Below are 17,568 nucleotides of genomic sequence, written 5' to 3' on the forward strand. Positions count from 1 at the left end.
GGCTGGAAAGTGAATACTTGGAGCTAGGAACGTCCATATCACCCAGTGATGGCCACTTAGAGACAGAATTCCCTGGGAAGACTCCAGAGGAGGTGTTTGCTCTACTTTCTCCTCTTCCTGATGACTGCAACATCAAACAATACCCAATACTGCAGCAGCCACCCGGTGACCATGAAGAGAAAAACTATACACTAAGAAAGATGAAGCAGAAAGACAGGAAAAAACCCACTTGTGACCGACCATACTGCTCCTGGACACTTTTCCTCACACTTTTTCTTATTAATGTGAAAAAAAGTAACCAACTTCTTTAAGCCACTGTAGTAGTTTTTAGTTTCTGGCAGTCAAAAAGCTTTCAAGTGAGTACACTTATCGGTAAGGCAAGTGTGTTTTGCTTAATAAGAAAGACTTTGTTTCTTTTTAAAGGATCACTTTTTCCTTAGGAAAGAGGTGATTTTCTAATTACTCTTCTGTCTGGTTTCCTGATAGAACTCATAGATTTCATCCTACAGACAGCTTACTAATATGCCAGCTAATTGAAAGAGACTCCATTTGCCCTGATGTCACATCTGTTATTAAACTAAACTCCCTGTATCAGGGTCCCCAAGACTTCCCCCAGGTTCACTAATTTGCTAGGAGGACTCACAAGACTCAGCATATAGTCCTACTCACAGCTACCATTTACTACAGTGAAAGGATATAAAGCAAAACACAAAAAAACAAAAACAAAAAACTAAGGGAAAAGTTGTACAGGACAAAGTTTGGAGGGGAAACCAGGCACGCGATTCCATGAGTCCTCTCCCCATGGAGTCATACAAGCATACAAGATGTGCTTAATTCCTCCAGCAATGAATTGTGACATGTGTGAGATGTCACAGACTAGGGAAGCTCAACTGAGCTTACAAGTCCAGGGTTGTTATTGGAGGCTGGTAGTGCAGGCACCCTCTACCTAGCATGTACCAAATCCAGACTCCCAGGAGGGAAACAGATGCCCAGCATAAACCACATTGTTGGCACAAAGAGTGTAGGCACAGTGAACACTCTTAGTTAGGGAATGGTAAAAACTCTCTCAAAATTCAAGTTTCCAGATGTCAGCCAAGGGTCAATTTTTCAAACAAATATTTCTAAGAAATGAGAGATGTTCTCTAAGACTACAGAAATGGGGGCTTTTAGGAGACCACTAGAAGAGCTCATAAACGTTTCTTTGAAATCAGTCAGCTATATATTTATATTCAGATAAAGCTGAACATTTATATCCAAACAAGACCACTGCTGCTAAATATATTTTTGGGGGTTCCTTCTTTGGAACATTTATCTAATAATATTCTTTTGAGTCTCTTCAGTAGCAGAAAACGCTTATTGTTTTGAAAATAGATGTGTTTTTTTTTAGAATCAAATGAGGCTGCTCTGGTAAGTAAGGTAGTAACTATGATAGGCCATTTTATCTTACAATGACTTGTTTTTGACCAAAGTTTTTAAGCCTGATTTATTATGTGGGGTTTGCAACTGACTGTAAATTATTTTCAGAATGTAGTTATCCTAGTGAGACTATCTACTACTACTCATAAAGTTTTTTTTCATTTTAAAGCTCTTTATTGGAATATAATTGCTTTACATTGTTGTGCCAGTTTTTTCTGTACACCAAAGTGAATCAGCTGTATTTATACATGTATCCCCATATCCCCTCCCTTCTGTGACTCCTTCCCACCCTCCCTATCCCACCCCTCTAAGTCATCGCCCATCATCGAGTTGACCTCCCTGTTTTATGCAGCAGTTTCCTACTAGCTATCTGTTTCACATTTGGTAGCGTATATATGGCAATACTATTCTTTCACTTCGTCCCAGCTTCCCCTTTGCCCCCCATCTATCGCTCTCCAAGGTGACCAATACAAACTCTTGAAGCACCAGCAGACTAATCACATTTTCCAACAAAAATTTTTGGATGAAACTAACCCAGTTCTGATCTTCATGATACCCTATGTATCAGTGGTGTTCCCTGTGGATTATAGAGCTTTGGTGTGCTAATGCATCATTTCATTTTCTACCAGAAGAAAGCTTCCAGATTTGTTAGATCTTTTTATAGTAATTTGGAATTCTTTCAGATAATTTATTTAGTTTTGTAGCCTTACCCAAACCTTTGGAGACTACAGGTGGTTTACCATCCTTACCAGTCCCGAGAAACAACATGGTGAGTGCCCTCTTCAAACTGCAAAAGAAATGGAATATTGATTTAATCTGTCTAGAAGAACATAGAAGGATTAGCTGCAGGAGCAAGAAAAGACTTCAAACCACTTACTGAAATAAAAACTTGGGAGCTATTGTGTGTGATTTGAAGGAGATTAGGAAACTCAAGAGAAAAGTTGAAGTCAGGCTGGGAAAGGTGAGAATGGAGACATGTTTGTGGAATAAAGGAACACAATTCAAAAGGGGAAAACAAAAGGGCAAAGATCCAGATAATTCTGAGAAGCAGCTACACTTTCTGTCCACTTTTGGAGTGGAATCAGGTTAAATTCTCCCAAATTCCCCTACTTTCTCTTGCCATTCTTTGCCTGGGGCCACAGAAAAGGTGAAAGTTGACATGTATCTGTTTATTGTGACAGGAAGTCATTGCTGTCTGTTCCTTATTAAAAGAGCTTCACAAGCTACATATTATTTCTCTCAAATGCTTCAAAGTATTTGAAATATAACTGTTTATTCATTTAGTTGTTCAATAAATTGGTATTGAACACCTGCAATGTGCCCGACATTCTTCTAGGTATTGAGAAGAAAAGTGAGAAAACCAGCAAATATCCTTGCTCTTCTTTAAGCCTTTTGTAACATACCTTTCATAGGCAATGAAATCCATGATTATAGAATGTTGGCAGTGAGAGGGACCTCAAGATCACCCAGTCACTAAACCATAACTCTTCAAGGCTAATGACAGTATCTACTTTCGTTCAACTTTGAACGCCCCAACCCTACCCCCCATGTCCAGCACAGAACCTTGTGCAGGAAAGGCCCTCAAGAAATACTCACTGAATGAAAGAATGAATGGGCATCCTCATTTCATAGATGAGGAAACTGTAGTTCCGATAAAGAGATTTTTCTCTAAATCATATGTTTTGCTCATGTCAAGCCAGGACTAAAATCTAGGTCTCCTACTTGCCCAGGTTTCCCCATTTGAGGAAGGTCAAATTCAACCAGAGGAGATCAAGAAGGTCTTTATGGAAAGAACCATAAATTGTGACTTGCCTGACACTTTGCATAAAGTGTTTAGCTCTAGGTAACATATCTGAGTCCTTCCTACATGTTTAGAACAGTTCCAAGTGCCCTTGTGTCATTTCATTAATTCTCACAGCTACCTCATCATCCCATTTCATAGCCGGGGAAGCTGACGCACAATAAGATAAAGGACCACACTCTCGGTGAGTGGCAACAGTGAATTTCAACCTGGGACAGAGCCATCAAGGTAGCATCTATTCTAGATTGCTCTCCTTGCCTGTCTCTTTGCCCAAGAAGAGTGGGTGGGCTCGGAGTACGAGCCATAGCAAGGGGTCCACAGGTATGTAGGCCCGGAGACTATGAAGTCTAAGAATTGGTCTTTGTCAAAGCAGTTCAGAATGGAGGGAAGAATTCTGATTAGTCCTGAATAATATGAAATCTGATCTTGGCCCTTTCTGGCACTAATTACATAATTTGTGAATGCTAGAGATGAGTTAATATGTAATCTTTAGTATTTTATGCAAAATACTAAAGATTACATATTAATCTTTATCACCATTTGATCATCATGGTGAGTATCAAAGATAGATGAATGGCCAAGGCCAACTGGTCACTCCAATAACCATGATCTAATTAGGGTAAATAATCACATTCCCCATCTAGAGGCTCAACCTCCCTCTGAGACAGCTGTTACTTAAGGAGAGGCTGTGGAAACTAATGATTGAATGAGATATTCAGAACCAAGTGACATAGAGCAAGTGAGAGAAGTAAATGGGCCCGGAGCTGGTGAATGAGGAAAGCCTGCTGTGACAGCTGAAATCCAGCAAGTTAAAGAGTAGAACATGTTCTCCCTATTTTAGTTTAGCTCTGACTAGTACTTTTACTCATATTAACCATGAAAACCTAACATTAATACTGTTATTTCAGTTAAGGCATTACAGGAAAAGAAAGATCCCCAAGTGAATCACAGTTGACCCTTGAACAACAGCAGGGCTGGGGGGCGCCAACCCTCTGAGTAGTTGAAAATAACCCGTGTATAACTTATAGTGGGCCCTCTGTATCTGCAGTTCCTCTGTCTCCAACATCCAACATCCATAGAGTCAACCAACACAGATCGTGTAGTACTATAGCATTCAGTATTAAGAAGAATCCACATATAAGTGGACCCGTGCAGTTCAAGGGTCAACTGTATATATCCCCTACTTATATGTATCTATCATGTCACTAGTGAACTTATCCTCACTAGGAGTCATTACTATTCTACCTAGGATGGCTTCTCCCCCCAAATCAATCCTCACCAGGGGAAATCGATCCTCAAATCCAAGTTTATTATGATATAGACTATGCCCCCAAATAAAGAAAACAAAAACTGATGACATGTTTTAGCAGTTTGGTCTAACACAGGAGAAAAATTTTTTCTTAATAAAGTTGAGCAATTTTAATAATTTTTATTTATATTAAATAAATTCTCAAAAATTACAATTTGAAGAGACGATGTGAGAATCTGATAAAGAGCTATACCCTTCTTCAGCCTTGGCATTTTAGCCTTGACAAAAACATTATGCCTTCTGGGCCCAAAGACCTCTTAGAAATCACCATGTTCACTAGTGGCCGCCATGAATTTTATCATTTCTGTGTCACCTTAAAAAGAGAAAGTTAACATCATGGATAGTAAAGCCATGTATTCTTCATGTTCTAGAGTTGAAACGTGCTTCAAAAGGGAAGAAAGAAATGTATTCATTAATTCATTTATTTATTCAGTAAAAGGTCCTAGGCCTTTACTACATGCCACGCACTGTGCTGTGCATTTCAAATGCAATGCAATGCAATGGTGATACAGCAATGAAAGCTGTGCCTTTTTGCAGTTCATATGCTAGTAATTATTGTCATGTGTCTTGTTTGTGAGAGAAGGGTGCTAAAGGAAAAAGTAACATCTAGGCAAGAAGAACTCAGCTCAAAGGGGCATGTTTTCTCCTAGGCCGCTTCTCCTGGATTTGAAAACTTCAGCAGCTCTAATGAAACTCCTAAATCTTGACATACGAAAAACTCTAGTAGTTTTCACATTCTTGACCCACTACTACCAGTCCTAAGAAAGATCAAGACCACAGTAAGACAGAAATAAAAATGAAAGTCATTTCTACATCCATTTGGAACGAGGTGGTGGTAACCTGAAAAGAATAAGGGGACCTAGGTGTATGATTTCACAGGGGTCCTTGAAATACGTATGTCTAACGGGCTCTCTGATTCTTGCTGAAACAGATTCTGGAAGCAGCTCTTGCCATTATGCATTCCATTCATTTCCTCGAAAGGGTGAGAATAGCACGTCTGCGCATTCTGTTGGTGAGCAAATACCAGGAGCATATGCAGCAGCGGCTGCTCGTGTGCTCCGCCAGGCAGCCCGGCTGCAGTGCTGTTGGAGGGATGGCGGGGTTCCCAGCTGCCGTCGCCTACACGGAGCTCTAATGGCCCTGTTTACTGGCACCGGTCCAGGCCCCTCCACAGCCCTACATTACTGAAATTAGGTTGAGTGGATTTCCCAGTAAAACATTACCTCTTGGGACCTGCCCAGCTCTCCCCAGCCTTGTCAACATTGATTAAACAGAAGCTGCTATCATCCTGGGGCCATGCCCACAATCACTCTACCAACCACCACTGGGCTGGGGTGTTTGCTTCCTTTCCCTTTTGATTTTCACGTTTCTTGAGTATTAAGCATCATTATCTCCAAGGCTCAAAGGAAAGTAATAAAAAGAACATTCTGTCGCTAACTCACATATATCCCTTTGTTAATGACATGGTCTCCCTCTTGAGCTGTGTACCAGATATCAGTCTGGAGCCTGGATCATGGCTTTGGGTAGTCACGTTTTGCTATTTCGTTTGTTTTTCATTTTTATCATGTTTTACATTTTAAGTTCCTTTTAAAATGCTGAGCTAGTACACAGCATTGTGATGTCAGTCGAATGGTGCAAATATCACCGATGCCCCCACTCCTTGCTTTCAGAGACTTTGAAAGAGAATAATCTTATCGCCTATCACACTACTCACTAGAGGACTTCCAAGAGTAGCAAACAAAAACTTAACCAAAGAGAAAACTCAGAGGCAAGGTCCCAGTGATATCTGAAACATACATACACAAGTCTACTTGTGTCCATAGTTTCAGCCTAGGACCAAGCTGATTTCTATCTAGCCTTGCTACCAATTAGTCATCTGACCTCAGAGAAGTTACTTTTCCTTTGCCTCCAGTTTCTAATCTATAAAAAGTATGGATAATAAAGACTGTCTCACCTCATTGAAGGAAGGTATTTAAAAGCACTTTGTAAAATTTAAAGTGCAGCATATAGTATGTTGAGATTTTAATCCAGCCTGTGGGATTTGGGTAAAAAACACCAAAGTTTAACAGTCTCATCCCAGGAGGCAAAAAGTAATTCCCCAAAGGAAAACAAATCTTCTTTCTCAGATAAATGGTTAAGAGGGCTTCTCGCCTAGAATGTTCCTATAAAGTCTCTGAATAAGAATACAAGTGATTTATTAATTAAGCTACTCTGTTACAGAAATTGAGAATGAACCCAGGATTTCTAACCTTTGGAACAAAACTTAGTGTTTTATTCTGAAACAGAAATAACCCAGAGGTTTTTTTTAAATTAAAACAAAAGTCAAAGAAGGTACAAGTTGGCCTTGAAAACATCTTAAACTTTCTCTGTACAAAATGTCTATCAAACCATCAAGAATGAGTGTCCTATCTTCTTCCTCCATTGGAAACATGCAGAAAGATCAAAAATTACAATTTATGTGGCTTGTGTAGTTACCTTAAGTCATTTCTGGAACAAGATGGGATAATCACATAAAATTGAATGGTGTTAACATGATTTCTTTTCATCATTACAATGAATAAGTCAACTTTTAAAGACTGAAAAAAAAAGTTAAAATTGGGGGGGTATTTCCACTCTAGCATAACAGTCAAGTAGACTCACTCCTTCATCCCTCCCCTCAGCCAAATTGTGCTGACTTGGCAGTTAAATCTGTAGATGTGTTGAGGCATCGCTTACGGCTAGGCTAGGACGTGGGAGGAGCAGAGGAATGAGGAGTCAGTACAAACAATGCCGGCTCCTATGACACTGAGACATTTGGAGGAGGGCCGTGTCAGGGACAGAAAAGTGCTGTTGTGATATCGTGTGTTGCTAGCAGTGACTATGAGAAGCAGTTCAGCCTAAAAGTTGTCTTACTCTTTTCTGCAGAATATATATATTTAAAAGTTCAAAATCCCACCTGACCAGAGTTCAACTCTGCATCTCCCCTTTCACCTCATAGGATCCCAGGTGAGGAGAATCTAGCTAGGAGAAAATCTTAGTTGCATTGCTCTAAGCCTTTATAAACTCAGCTGTCTAAGGCACCAGGCAGATGACATTAATGTGGAAATCTAGCCACAGGTAAATCCAGCGGCGGGGTCCATGGGGACCTGGCGAGAGCAGGCATTGCCTAAAGGCACTTAACATTTTAAAAACACTATCCCTGGAAAAATAAAAAGGGGAAGGAGTGTCTGGGGTAAGACTCTTAAATTATACCAGGCAGATACATATCTGGACTCTGGCTTCAAAATGAAAGAGGTTCCCTTTAATCAGAATAAAAGATAGTCACACTGCTTTTGTCTTCAAGAACTAACTCCAAATCAGAAGTCCTAAATAACAGTGCAACCTTTTCCATTTTCCAAAATTTAAACTACTCACATCTCTAAGACTTTTTTAGTAAATAAAGTAAAAAAATAAATAATGACTATGGCAGGTTTTATAAATGGCCCACCAAAGCAAAAAGAGATACCAAAAAATCCAATTCTCAATATTCTCTCTCCCCTCACTGGCTGTTCAAAAATTCTCAACGTCTCTACATCCCTACCTATGCTTTCCAGATGTCCTATACTCCTTTTACAGATGTTGTTGGTGACATTCTCAGATCTCTTTTTACCAGGCCCATGTCCCCATCTCCCAGCTGCTGGAGGTGTTGGCTGCCAGGGACCCACACATGCTCCTTGGGCGGGGGATGTAAGTTGAACCACCTCAACCTGAGGTACCTGAGAGGTCACGCCCCTTCTGCTCCCCGTGACTCCAGACACAGTCTCTGTCTGTGATGCAATTTGTGCTTTCACGCTGTCTGTGGGATTAGGCTGAGATCACACTTTTCCTGAACCTACCTCGTTTGTCTTCTTCCCCTGGCTTCTCCTCTTTCTTCATTCCCTTACAGATTTCCACCAATAAAATATTCGTACAAGAGTCCCTTCTCAGGCTCTGACTCTGGGGAATGGGACAAAAGTTATTCCTTTAACCAAAAATTAAAGACTGGACTAGGGAAGCAGGCCAGGCAATTTCCTTAGTCAAAGTACACAGCAAGTCTTCAAGGTTTGAATCATTTGGGTTTGCTGCTTAACCCTCATGACCTAGCTCAAATGTTTCCACACCTCCAAACCTATTCTACACAGAATTAATCACTTCCTTCTCATTATTTGTATAGAAATTATATCCCTTGCATTATATCCTAGTTTGTGGTATCTTTCTAGTCTTCTTGACTGTGAACTAATTTCTCAAATTAGTTTGATATATTTGGAAGAATTTAAACTCTGCAAAGGCAGAGATTTTTTATTTTGTTCACTGATGAATTCCACATGCCTAGAAAAGTGCCTGGCAAATATATGTATTTTTAATGAATCAAAGCGTCTATATTAACCTCAACTACTAGTGCCACGCTTATTACAAGACAGGCATTTAATATTTACAGGAGGGAAGAAAGTGATGAAAAAAGGGGACAATTCCAAATATGCTTTGTGTCATGTAGATAAAATGTGAATTACCTCAAGCATAAAAACTGTGGACCTGTATTGTTATCATGACCAAATAACAGAGGTTTGTCTGAATTTCAAAATATTGTATTATAAAAAGGAACTTAATATTATTCTGCTTTATAGGCATGGAAAGAATTATTCCATCATCTTCCTTTTTTTCTTTTTACTAATTTTAATTTTATGTCTTCTAATTTTATAACAAGTTATTCAGATATAAAAAACCCAAATGTAAAAATAGATATCTACTATAAGCATCTCTATTCTTAGACGGCACAGAGGAGTGGTTAAGACAGCTGGCTCTGGAGCCTGCCTATCTGCATTTAAATTCTGTCTCTGACACTTGCCATGACTTGGAGTGAGTTATTTAACCTCTCATTGCCTCATTTTCCCTATTTGCAATTGGTGTTAATATTGGTACCCATCTCATGGGGTTATTAAAACACTCAAATGTGTTAATTATTTAATGTACTTGATAATGAGTGGCATGTTTCCGTAAACTGCTCAAGAAATATCGGTGATTATTATTAAGCGAGCAGAGGGAACTAACACTGGTTTCCTGTTTACTATGTTCCAAGGCCAGTGCTAAGGGCTTTCACATATTGGTATTCAACATATACCATCCCTGCTCTCCTATTTCTTTTTCAGTAAAAGTGGAAATAATATCTACCTCATAGATTTGCAATGAGCATTAAATGAGAGGGAAAAAAAAAGACAACCTAACACGGTGCTACTACCTCGCTCACCCACGTGCCTAATAAATGAGAGTCATCTTTTCTCTCTTGCCGCTAATTCCTGCTTACCCACTCCTAGCCCACAGTCAAAGAGAAACTTTCTTCAAGTATCCTGAGAACGGGAGAGAGAAGTCTGTGCCGTATAAAGTTCTTGCTTGTAGATAAAAAAAAATAATAATAATTCTTTGAAAAAAAGGCTTTGAAGTCAAGGTCTAAAGTCCAAAAATGATTTCCAGGGCAAAGCTGACTGTTGGCCAAACTTGAGAGGCATGATTCTGTGATGCAAGAATCAAGGCTGCTGAATAGCAACGTCTCCAAAGGCAAGCAAGTCTCTGCTAGTGCCCCTGCTTAAGAAGAGGACAATCTTCTCTGTTGCACACCTAAATAGCAGTCAGTTGATTTCAAAGGAAACCACTTTATCCTTGGGCTTAGCTCCATGTGATTCCCTCCAGTTTATAACGAAAGCACATTTTCTATACTGGAAGAATAAGAACAAAGGCACCCCCTACCCTCAGATGTATAGTAAGTCTTGTGTCCTGTAGGCAAGTTACAGAGGGGATTGCAATTCTCCAGGCTTAAGACAGTACATCCAATTTTAAGAAAAATTCCCTGATTCAATAATAATTATTGAATCCAAGACTTGAAAGAAACCTAGGACTTCTTGCCCCTTAACCTTCAGGAAAATGATCAGATAAAGTGAGACTTTCCAGCTTTATTATGAGAGAGAACTTTTCATTTCTGGGAAGGCTTGCAGTCATCTGTGGACAAGGCATGTTTGGGGGGAGAAATCCCTGAGGCCGGGTGGAAGACCGCCCTGATGGGGTTATTCCTTCTGCCTATGCACAATATGCTCTCACTTCTGGGACTTCTCCAGCAGGGAATTCCAGCAAACTCTGAAGAATAAAGAAATTAAAGATGGAGTAGGACGTGGCCACTTTCTTAAGAGAATTCCAGGCAAAGAAATGCCATATTTCTTTTGGAATCTTGATCAAACATGATTGAAGTTAGCATCTCTCCCCCCCCAAAGATTATCTATAATTCCCCTTCCTGCACTTCAGAGAAAGTTAATAATTTTCTAAAAATCAAACCTCATGTATTTGATGTTAATTATTTAGGTCCATATTTAGGAGATGAGGAAACGTCCTACAGGCTGATTGTGTTAGCTGGTCATTCTTCATTGAATCTACTCTCTTAGCTATTCTTTCTTGAAGTTTTTCCCATTTATTGAAACAGGCTGCTTAGGTATTGTACCAGCCATTTCAAATGCTTTTGTTTCCTGAGGTATTTCTATTATACTCACTATTTTCAACAATGAGTCATCCTAGATCTTATCTAGTATCAGCTACAAAAGTGCAATATTTTGTGTCTATCAGACCTTCAGAAAGTTAGTGAACTATTTTCTAGCTTATGCTGGTTTTAATTAAAAAATTTAACCAATGATTTGTAATGTTTTAACATATATTGAGTTAATATGCCTTATTACAAATATTATCAACATTTGTCTTTAAAAGCAAAAGCAGATACAGACTTGCCAATTCTCATGATCTGATATCTGATTACATAATTTCATTACCTGACTCCACGGTTAAAATACAGAAACCCAAACTCGAAATAATTCTAACTCTATAAGGGTCACTCCAATAGTGACTACTGCTGCCTAAAAGTTTTTCCTACGTATGAATATCTATTGCTTGGATACCATTTAAATTTTAAAATAGAAGCACTCTATTTATGAGTCATATTCAGCCCATGCCTTGTCAGGCCTCACCACGATGTGTTTGGGTAGCAATTGAGATTAGCTAGACAATTATTTATCTGTGTTGTTTAATTTTCCCTTATGGCTGTATCACACAGCACAAAGAAAACTAAAGACTTGGCAGTTGTCTTGCTAATTTTATCACTGCAAATGGATAAACCACATAATTCAGGACAAAAATACAAATCTGTACATATTGTCATGGAGTGAGCATGTAATTGTAAAATTACAGATTAATGAAAGCTGAGGGAGATCTTAGAGATTATCCGATCTCAGCCCCTCACTCCCTCTGAGAAAAACCGAAGGTAGAGCATTTCTGTGACTTGCCCAAAGTCTCACAGCTAATTAGAATTCATTGGTCCTCCCATAACACCATCGTGTCTCTCACAACCTTTGGGGATGATGAATTTCACTGCTTGATTTTAACTGGCATCTCTCCCTAGGAATCCTAAATGCACTGTGTAAGTCTGTCCCTCCTTCCCTCTCCTCCCTCCCTCCATCCCTTCCCTCACTCCCTCACCACTCTTCCTCCCTCCCTCCATCCCTTCTCTCCTTTGTGAAATACAAGGTAAACTCAACCTGATTTTACTTTAAGAGCTACCAGAAGTAATTTTAGATACTCCAGAGGCTTGCAGAACCAGGGCTGAGGATTACTGTTGTATCAGACTTGAACACGTTATACACAGATGGTGAGAGGTGATGTGGATTTTCTACTTAGAGCGGGGAAAAAATGGGAACCTCTAAAATTGGTGGCTTAGGCTGAAGAGTTATCATTAATTATGGCAGGTTTCATAAACCAAATGACTAAAGAGTTACTGGATACTGCCAGTCCAGAAATAGCTGAAATTACTACACATGCTGTCATACCTAGGAATCTGTAAGAGATCAGTACTGTTCTGATATGAGGAAATAAAAGTGCGTATCATTCCCCCGTCTATCACCCCCTCCACTTCCCAATGAAAGCAGAGTGTTCAAAAGCCCACTGAGAAGGTTAACTCAATTTTGAAATTAATTTTTAAAAAAATTATTGTTACAAGAAAGCCCTATAAAAGTTGTTTGTGTTATATGCTTTCATGCAGGCAAATAGATGCAATCCCCAGCTCTTGCTGGGACAATTCATTTTGCACACATTGTGTGTTTCGGCTTCCTGGGGCCTGTCAAATTACGGCACTGCCTTTGAATGAAAAATTGCTTTAAGAATCAATAGCACTCACTGGAACTCAACCAGAACTATACTGAAAAAGTGATATTCATATTTGTACTGATTTCTTTCTTTTTAGTAAAGATCTCAAAGCTCTTCTACTTAGTGGCAAAGAATGTAATAGCCTTGGCTATTTGGGGACATTGGGACAATGAGTAGTTAAAGAATAAAGATTCACGGTGAGTCTGTAGCTTACCTGAGATAGAAGCATAGAATCATATGTGTCCTGCCCATCCTACAGCACTGCCATTGGAGAAATCATCCTGCTGAAGCCTTTCTCTCTTTTCTCCACCCAGTGTTCTTTCTCTAATAAAGCCATTTTCTAAGACATACCTTATGTCTAGAATTTACCTCCTACTCTCTTCCTTCTTTCAAAACCCTATTTATTTGAAAGTAATCAGACGACGTACAGAAACCTTAGAATAGAAAGGAGCTCTGGAGACCCGCCAGCAACAACTCACCCAATACAGGAACCCCCCCCCCAGAATCCTCCTAGCAGACAGACAGACTCTGCTACAACAGGCCACTCCAGCTCTAACTGTAAATTCTTCCTGATAGTCAGCTAACATCTACCTCTCCTAAGTTCTTATGGAGTTCTTTTCTCTAGAATAACACAGAACAAAATATATGCTCAGTATGTTTTCTTTTGTACAAGACAGTCCAAAAATGCAAAGATAACAGCCTCTTTCTTCAAGAAGGCCTGTTCTTTTCTTCTTCAATCAACAAACTTCATGAAAAAATAAATTCTAATTATGCCACTTTTTCTTCACCTCACCTCTCTTGGTTCTCTAGGAGCTGACTTTAACTCTACCATTTTTCTAACAGTGCTCTCCTCAAATTCCGCCCTCAAAATTATATCCAAATCATAAGGCCTTTTTTCATTTACCATCGCTCTCGATGTTTTTCTGACTACTCCTTCTGCCAGAGTTGACCTTTACTTGAGCTCTATGCTCCAGAAAATAATGGCTGTTAAGAAATTCTCCCAACCTTCTGTTTTCTGAGATCTTCCCACCCTTTTATGCTCTAGGAAATGGCTGACTGTAAAAACACTCTTCCCCATATGAGCCTCTCTCTCTCATGACTCCCGAAGACTCATGCATGATTCCCTTGTTCACCTGTAACAAGGCCAAACACAGCTTTCCTCCTTTGCCTGAACCAAATGACAAAGCCAGACACAGACCCTTGCACTTTTTCTTCATTTCATGAATGAGTAGCTGAGAATAGAATTGTTTCTCTTGAAACAAGGTAGACACAGAGATAAAAAGAATCTGGTTCAGCTGAGTAGACTTCCCCTGATTGCACAATAACTCCAGTTGTAAATCATCCCACCTGTAACTTGTCTACTCTTCCTGTAAAAGTCTAAGGGAAAGCCACCGTGCCAAGACACTATGATCTTGGGAGCTGGGGTCCCTATTGCAATAGTCTAAACAAAATCAACTCCTAAATTGTTGGTGTATTTTTGTTTTTGACATCTTCTTAAAATATTCCTTTTTTCTTAACTTCAATGAAGACCATGTTCTGGACTTATGTTTGCTGTTTCCCCGCTATTCTTTGCCATTCTGGCTCTGGTGTTTATTCCCTACCTCCTAACAAGACACAATCCAAGATTAAATTCTGCATTCTCTCTACAGGCTCCGCATCAAATAACTCATTCTCTCTAATGACTTCAACCCTGACCCCATAACCAGGTAACCACCACTTTTATCTCATCACGGTCATATTATTAATCCCTATACATCACTGTAAGCACATTGCTTTCTTTAACATAAGCTTTAGTGACTCCTGGCCTCATATACATCAGATTCCGATTTCTACTGCCAAATACTTGTCTACATCCTTGACTCTCCTCCTGGCTCCAATTCTATATCTCAGTCCATACTGGACATCACACAACCACTATCACTACAAATATAATGAGATTAGCCTTACCATTCTTTTAGTGATCCAAGTTTAAAATCCTCCCTCTGCATGTGCAGCTACCCATGTCTATTGATTCTCTTTTCTCAGCATCACATATTTCTAATTGAGGCCATGAAATGGAAAGAGCAAATAAATATAAGTACTGTACTGATATACTTGATGAAAAATGTGGCAAACTAAAAGGGAATAGAGACTAGCCGTACTATGACAGCTTGGGCATGGAGCCAGTAGTCGTCAGAGGAAGAAAGGACAGGTGAGTGTGAATGACACAGTATATGAAGTATATGATTAAGGGCAATAGTCAAACAGAAGGTCAACAGCGAGGGTAGTCAACAGGCGTTGGAAGCTGGTAGAACACAGCAACTAGATAAAGGCCAGCAGAGACAGACCATGGACTCGTAGGGAAGTATCTTAGTCAGCAATAGGCTCCCCTAATCATGGGACCAAGGACAAGATCTCCATCTCTAAGAGACAGGATGAGAATAAGCAGGGTCTTGGTCTCAGAGAAACCGGAGTACATATGCGATGAATGAGACAGGGACTTAGGTAGAGCAAAACCAAGCTGAAGTTTAGTTAGTGGGACTGTTCCCAAGTGAGAGACAAATTATTAGTGTTTGGGCACAAGTTGACTTGATGTTGAGCCAACTGCATGTGGGGCTCTTTAATTCTTCCTAGTCTAGGAGTGAGAGTGACATTGATTCCAGAACGAGACATAGAACTCAACTTGAAAGACTGATGGCAAGTAATTTCATTGATGTAGCCTAGATGGACATAGGACAGTATATAGGCTAGCGTTTCAGGGAGTGGTGGCAACACTAGTGTCTGAACTAATGCAGCCATCTCTTACATCTTTCTGCCTCCAAGGTGGCCCTCTTGCAAGCTCCTCTGCTGTCACTGATAGGGGTAGCTGTAAGAGTTATTTAAAGCCTACAGAGGATAATGCAAAAAGAGAGGGGAGATAGTTGCCACCCCAAACCAATTATTGGATATCAGTGAGTCTAAAACAGGGGACATAACTTTCTTTGTGATTTAAATGGAAGCGTACTAAATAAAACTTTTTGTCGTAGTCTCACTATAATTTTGCTTGGACCTGTTTTATGTCTGTTGTCTGTTTGACCCTCATGTCTCTGCCATCACTGTTAAAGTCATAGAAGTCCCCAAGAGTAGTACAGAGGCGTTTAAACTCATCCGGGGACCTGGGCCATCTTGTCTAATGTTGAGACCAAACACAAGAAAATACGAGGGAGAAAAAAGTAAAGTAGGAGTTACTTTTGTTTTATAGGTTAGATTTTTATGAGATCTTAGAAGGAGAATTGGTGAACTCAGGGAGAGTTAGTAGTAAATTTGCGGAGAAAGTATTGAAAATATTCCAAAAATGTGGGAGAAAATGATTTTTTTTTCTGAAGCTAACTTGAGTATAAATTATAACATGGAAAGAAATTTTATGTGGAAGGGTCTAGCGAAATACTAGGAACACACCCACAGTTGAACAAAGCTTGGTCTGTTGACACAATGAAGCTAAGGAGAGCATAGGACATGGAACTATGAGATGTGGCCGGAAGAGGGGTTGGAAAGGACTTATCCGGGCTTGTGCTAAGGGACTTGGAGGTGGATTCATGAAAGCAGAGCTTTGCCCTTTATTGAATGCTATCATGAAACAGGTTTCATTTTATGGCTGGACATCTTAATGAATATCACCTAGAAGGAAGGAAGAATGAGGTAAGCACATCATTCATACAGCCAGGCTAGGGAAATATTTGGCCATTTTATGGTTTAGACAATGTCCATGCTCAGCCTGTGTTCAGACGAGATTAAGGTGGTCTTGTCTTGTCTTGAACCATCACAGGAAGCCTGATGTTGGTGTCCTATGAAACTGTGGATGTTAATAGGAGAAGATTAAGGCCCGCCGGTGGGTGCCAGCCAGCTCCTGGCTGTCAGGAGCTGCTTTTCTCTTTCTTGGGAGAAACAGGGGAGAGATTAAACTTGGCTTTTCTAGATCTGAGATGTCATGGTTCAGGTCCTTCCTCGGAATCGCCTGTATCTCCCTCTGGAGTTCTCCCTCTCGTCATACTTACGAATGTGTGATTGCCCTGAGCACAGAAAGAGAAATTACATTGATTGCCCAGAGACAGTGAAAAGATTCTACATCAGCCCACTGTCATCAGCCGAAGCCCTATCCTGAAAGGCTTTTACCGGCTCTTAAAGATGCTGATGGCTCCCAACGGACTAGTGGCACTGTTTCCTAATTTAACATACTTTAATTAAATAAAACCCTTCCTGAGGAAGAAAGAGCGAACCACATTGGGTCTGTCACTTCAGTTGTTTTCTCACTTCACTGATATGACGAGACAGCAAGTTTGGGTTTTTCACCCTCTCTCTCTTCCCCTCCTTCCTTCAATGGCCTGTCAAAAGGAAATTCCATCCTGTGTTGGCATTCGTTCCTGCTGTAAATAAAGAGAAAATGGGAGGAAAGAGGAGATGGGAGGGGAGGGGTGTGCGTGATAGAAGCTGGATCCGCAGCTCAATGGCAAGGCATCTCTCAGAGTGTCTAGACACCAGCTGCCCGGTAACCATGGAAACCCACAACTTTGGCTGATGGGCTGAGGTGTAACGACTCTCAGGAGATCCTGTTGGGAGCTTGGTGGTGGGGGGAGAGGAAGGAAGGTTGGGAGCGATGGCACAGAATGTGTAGAGTAATAACGGAGAGAGCAAGAGGAAACACAACTCTCTGTGAAACGGTGGCACCACCCTCGTTACCATTTTTCTCGCGCGCATTCCACACGCGGTGACAAGGTACAAATCTGCTGCACCCGGCAGGTGTCGGGACACAGGTTGCGAAAGATGAAGCGTTGAGCTGGAATGATTCTATTCCCGTCAACCTCCTGCCTGTGCCAAAGTACTTCCTCAGTAAACCAAAGCTTTCCACGGCAAACAG

At 40.3% G+C, this 17,568-nt stretch overlaps 1 protein-coding gene across 1 annotated transcript in view; it reads right to left on the reverse strand.

Annotated features, from left to right (window-relative positions):
• The window catches only part of GAP43 (growth associated protein 43), a 93,505-nt gene that overhangs the window by 1,126 nt on the left and 74,811 nt on the right, over positions 1–17,568 (reverse strand). The window lies entirely within an intron of this gene.

The sequence above is a fragment of the Hippopotamus amphibius genome, chromosome 10 (assembly GCF_030028045.1).
Source record: "Hippopotamus amphibius kiboko isolate mHipAmp2 chromosome 10, mHipAmp2.hap2, whole genome shotgun sequence".
NCBI lineage: Eukaryota > Metazoa > Chordata > Mammalia > Artiodactyla > Hippopotamidae > Hippopotamus > Hippopotamus amphibius.